Raw genomic sequence first — 6000 nt, forward strand, 5'->3', positions numbered from 1 at the left:
GATTGTGCCAACAACAGCGATAACAAGTAACACAAAATGTATGACTTCTATTCATCTAAGGGTACCAACTATATATCGTTGAACAGCCAACTGCGATAGAAAACGCAGCGGTTTGACGTAAACAAGAAACCCACTCTGAGGGTGCTTGTGATACGAATTACTGACAGCAGTAATTGTAGCAGACGAATCGGGTTCAGTTGGTCTACGTATCGATGCTGTTGGCTTGACAACGTTTACTTCGTTTTACCTTCAAGACGCACAGTCAGACCAGAAGCTCATTTATGACATCTCATACGACGAGAAAGGCTACAGACGAAGTATTCAATCAACAAATTCTGACTGGAGCGATAATTTTGTACAATGTGGGGTAAAGAAATCGATGAAAGGTCACACCCCGTTAGAAATGAAACCCACCCCCACCCCACCCCCATCCCCTTTGGTGACAATCACAGCTTGAGTTTGTTGTGTTATACGCCCTTTCGAAGGATGCGCTTTTGATTCCCATGAACTGATCAACTTCTCGACGAGTTGCTAGGTATTTCTGCAGATTATCAGTAATAAAAAATTCTGCGGTTTAGTATGTGACCTTAAGCTACGTTCAACTAGAGAATTGTCGCTCCTGCTGGTATAGCCTGATGACGTTATTTCAAACATGATCGAATCAGATATGGGCATTTTTTAAACGCGAGATGATTATGACCCAAGATAGAGCCAAGATCATTTATGTTTATGTGCATAGATACGTGACTGAGCGGATAATGCTTTTAATTTTCTTCTAAATTGTCAAGTTCGTTCAGGCACGACAACCACATAATGTAATATGTTGCGAAATTGAAGTGGGTTCATTGTGAACGCACTAACACTGGCGGAAAACAATATAGGCGAAAACTTCGTATAGCAAGGTTATTGTTATTGGGTTATCTACAGAGGCGTAAGGTATAGGCTTCCGCTCCTACAGCCGCTGAAATGGCGGGGTAGGTATCGTCTAACAAAGGAGTGCGACGTTCTGCCAAATGAGTGCTATGTGTAACAATCTTAGCCGCGATGCAAACATGTACAATAGCGCGCAACAATATAACGAGATACGTATACGAACAAAAATAAAATAATTTACGCCATTACTATTGTCAATGAACTTATAGTCAAAGTACCTGTCGCGGGTTGGTCTCGCGTATGATGACCGTTACACACAGCATGGCTATGACATTTATGAATATTACCTCGTTGAGGTTGCGTCGTCGTCTAGTCGGGCATAGGCGCCGTCGTGGCAAGCTTTTTCCTTACTACTCGCGGTAGACTATAGCGTATAACATTATGCCACAATGCTCAGCGCTGAAAGAAAAATACCGTCTGAACGTCGAGAAACCGACCTTCTATGGGCTATTCAAGCATGAAATGCTGCGTTATATTTATCTGTGTGTTACCTTGTTGACGATATGCAACAACCATTGTAAAAGGGTAACTTTAGCAAACTCATCGTGACATTTCTTCTAATTAAGCTCTAATTTGCTTGATACAGATTTGGATTTAATGAGTGCAAACTTTTTTTTAATATAGAAACGGATCGACAGCCCGAAGTTACACTAATAGGCGGAAATAAAAACAATTTTGCGTGTAAGAGGGAAGCCCGAAAGAAACTTGTACAGGCGTCACGGTATCACGAATACAAGTCATATATAGCCACATGAAAAAATTCAAACTGGTAGATCAATGATCTGCACAACTGAAGTTTAGTCACTGAAATATCACTATGGAAGGAACTTAGTCTCTTCCATAGTACTACACGTAGCGACGATCGACTGCTCTGAACGGACGCTCAAGCTAAACATATTCGCTTGGTAAGTACTGCGCCGTACAACGTGTCGCAAGCGCGTTACCTAAACGCTAATGCAATGATACATTGTTCCATTGTCAACTTTGAGCGCTGCGCCAAGTTTGATTACTAAGCTTAAGGGTTTTGTAAATTGGTTCTTAATTGCTCCTTTCGACAGCTGATCAGTCAATATTAATAAGAAAATTGATTTAAGCGCAACCCTAACGAAATACAGACTACGTGATATGTGCGAGTTTGGCGGACATCCATTTCCTTAAAACTCGAATATACTACAAGCCGTTATTGTCCTGCGCTGCAACAATACGGTAATCTTCCGCGGGAAGTGACACTTTATTGACAAAACCATATCGTTTGTTCAGCCGTTGGTTTGAGCTTATGTTGAATGGTTCTCTTTATAAATAGTTGCCGGTTGCGTGATTTTTTTTGTTGTTTTCCCGGTACACTGTGAAAAAAAAGACAATTTTGTGTCTTTTCATTTGCCGTAAAACGACGACAGTGACAAGATTATGCAGATAATAATAGCAGCTAACCAACAAATAACCAGGGTCCACGTTGCTTTTTTTTTAAGAATTAAGGCAGCCATGATTGAGAAATATAAATAGAATTTACCTCCTGCATGGTTACGAAGCACTGCAGCGGTGTATATATATATTCATTTTAGTGGACGGTAACAACTACTATTGCGCCATATAAATTAGTTAAGACAATTTCTGCACCAACGTTGACGTCCGCTGTACCTTTCTCCCTTCGTTCTCGTCCTTTTATACAAAAACATACAATAGGAATTAACGTAGGCCACAACGATTACTGCAGCGATAACTAATGGTATTAATACCGCAACCAGAACGATTAGCGTTATCTTCACACAGTTTACTTTTCATCTTCTCATTCTGAAAAATAGTATTACGTATCATTCGCCCACGTTAATAGCAGGTGACCGCAGGTAGTTGCGCCGAAATTTGCTGCCTCTATTGTCGGCATTGAGATGCGTGCCTCTGCTGCTCGTGATGTCCGCTAAAGACAACCAACATCTCTCGTGACAACGGTGGCAATCCGACCGGCTATGCAATCCCGATAGCGTGATAACAAAAACACCTACTGCTGGGGTAAGGGCGTCTGGTCACTACGGTGACTAACGAAAGTAACAACAACAACAACCACGTCGAAGCCCCGACACAATATAAGCAGGAAGAAAGGCCAGATAAACTTCTCGGAAAGACAACAGGACAATGCCACCGGCCACCGTTTGGCATCGTCCCTTCCTAGCATTTTTCGCGGTTTAGTAAATTGTTATCGAACGGGCGGCACGCGAATGGCAATCCACCAGTACAACTGTGGGTCAGCGGCGAACATAATAACAGCAGCCGGTAACGGCAGCCCCACCTCCCGCCCGACAAGATGCCGCCCTGCTGAACTACGACGAATAGCGGCCGTGTGAATGTTAGGTTTCGTCAACATCCCAGCGCATCGGCAAAACGGCTGTGGATGATCTTCAACCAGACTACTTTTACCCGTTCCATCGATAGCTGGTGTGGCCACTGGTGGCAATTTTTTTGATGCAGTTTTTATTACTGGGTTATGTTATGTCCGCCCGTCGGGTCTAATTCTATTGGCTCTTCGCTCACATCTGTCGGGCCATAACCCGCCTTCTTCAGTCAATGTAAGATCGCATCCGGTCTATTAAACTACAATGTGTGTCCATTTTATGTTCGTATATACATGTACGATACAATCATAGGCAAATTGCTGTGTCGCTGAAGATTGACACTGCAGCAGGTTTAAGACTCCAAAACGCCAAAGCAAAGTAACTAGTGGCAGCAAGTCAAATCTCGGCAGTAACATGTAGCTACGGACGATCACTGTCAGCTTGAGCAAAAGCGCTTGCCCCTCAACTCCGTTGCCCCCATCATCGTGGAAAATCTTAAGCGAAATAAAGTCATATAATAGCTGAGTTGCGAAAACCGTCTGTCCTTCCAACATTAGCTGCAAAACGACCAGCAACAACAACAATGGCCGAAGGGACATTAGCAGCTCTAGGTCTATGCAGAAACGAAAATAACGTTCCGTTAGCGTCGAGAGCAAAGGCCGGTAGGAACTATATTCGTACGTATCCTTTCCTCTCGCCCGTTCGCAACTTTCTTGGCCTTCTACTCCGGTTACAGAGCTCGATATGAAAATAACAGAACAGGTGGCACACAGGAACGGTTTTAGGGTGACAACTACTTTCTCCTGATAATCAGCCGTTTCAGCTGCGGCAGTATCTTCTTGCCCGGGCAGGTGACGGCGCGCTCGAGCATCGTATCACTGTGTTATGACGAAGCTGCGCGTTCGGGAAGAAAGCATAAATAAGATAATGAAAGCTGCGATCCTGCTGGCATCGTAGTCTTCATTACGTGGCAGCTGCCCTGCGTGGAAATGAGTCATAAGTTTTCCGCTCTAAGAGCTTAGTTAGCCGATCGCATTAAGCTGTGCTACGGGGCGAACAATAACGACGCCACCATAAACTTGAGCAAAAATGTTGTAAAAACGATTTTGGGCTAACACTTAATCTGATGCGTTTATTGTGCCTGATACTGCAAAAATTGGGTAGCTTAGGTTTTGGCAAACTCAATGCACAACACATCATAGATGATATAATTATGCTGTTAACGAAAACCTCTGACATGTACGTACATAGCACACAGGTTTTGATAGTCGATTATATTTCGAATATGAGTAAGATATTATCAACGACCAAACGTTGAAAAATACTCTGTGTGCTTTCGACCTAGGCTAGATAGGTTCTTTAAAGTGCTATGATTATAGTAGGATTATTAAAGTGATCATAAACCTTCTATTATTGAAACAGGCCATCTGACACGGCTAATCGGCAACTCGCATGATTAAACCCAGCCCCATGTTTCGGCTAAAGCTGATATTTGTTTGCGAATTAATGCTACAAATGCAAATTAAACAGCCTGTGGCCGTGCTATATCAATTACGACCTCTCGAACTGGATACACAGCGGCTGTTAGGGATGAGACGACTTTCAAGCTAAATTGAAGTCTTTAATCCGACAGCTCTCTTATTGTGACATGTATTTGTACAAATCATATTGTAGTTGAATTAAGAGAAGCTCGAGAGCGATACTCTACCAGAATCAGAGCTTGAATTCTACTATTCAAGGGCTAAATATATAATAATACTTTTGTTAAGTGAATTGAAACGTGAAATGTTTCAGTGTAGAAAACATTTTCATATTTAATCCAACGGGCATAACGAAAAATTGTTCTAAAGATGAGGGCAGGAAAGGTGTGTCGATTTTTTAGGACTAAAGCTTTCCGGTAAACTGCCTTTCCTCCTCTCACAGGCCTACTGCATGTGGTTACGCAGCTGCGAAGTACAAAACAAATTAAATATATACAAGCTCGACTTGTAGATGCGTTAAAGAGTTAGAGCACAATTACATTTGCGCAGTTATGTTTCAAGAATGGGTGGGAACTGAGCGTCAGCAGTGTGGCCCACGTCAGCGCAAAAACAAATCGAATGTCTGGTATTAGTTTTGGTCGCGACTTCATCGTATCTTCATCGCGATTCATGGTATCTCAATTAATTTGCTAGGCAATGAAGCTTGTGACTAAACGATGTAGTCAGCTACCAGTGCGCCGACGACAATGATAATGCTACAATGGCAACGATGTTATTATATGCAAAAGATGTTCTCATAGAGACTTCGATTTCGTTCGCGAGATTCGTCATTCCTTCAGCGAAGGATCACCTTACACATTTGGATACTTTATCATCTCAGCAGCTCTGCACTAGGTCAATATTTACTATTCAAAATAGCCGTTTCCCTCCACTATGTTGAGAAAAAAAAGTATCCAAACTGATCATTGGATATAATATGATTGCATTATTCGATTTACGTAGTTTGATTTGTCTGCATAACACTGTATGCTACACAGACACGTCTCAACAAACGCTTACATCTGGATCCAGTATAATATGGCCAGTGGTTGCTACGTGACGTAAAAGTCGACACTGCCCAACACGTGAGTTCGTTGTTTGTGTCCGCTAATTTCGTCAAAGGATTGGTATTAGTGCTTGACACGCATTTACGAGAGACGACCGCGTTTACAGGTAGACAAATGATCTCTTAGTAGACGAAGGACAGTTTTATGCTTTCA

General features: G+C 42.4%; 1 protein-coding gene across 14 annotated transcripts in view; it reads right to left on the bottom strand.

The window, feature by feature from the left end:
- The window catches only part of LOC111250947 (uncharacterized), a 128211-nt gene that overhangs the window by 96240 nt on the left and 25971 nt on the right, over positions 1-6000 (bottom strand). The window lies entirely within an intron of this gene.

The sequence above is a fragment of the Varroa destructor genome, unplaced genomic scaffold (genome assembly GCF_002443255.2).
Source record: "Varroa destructor unplaced genomic scaffold, Vdes_3.0 BEIS01000005.1, whole genome shotgun sequence".
Classification (NCBI taxonomy): Eukaryota; Metazoa; Arthropoda; class Arachnida; order Mesostigmata; family Varroidae; genus Varroa; species Varroa destructor.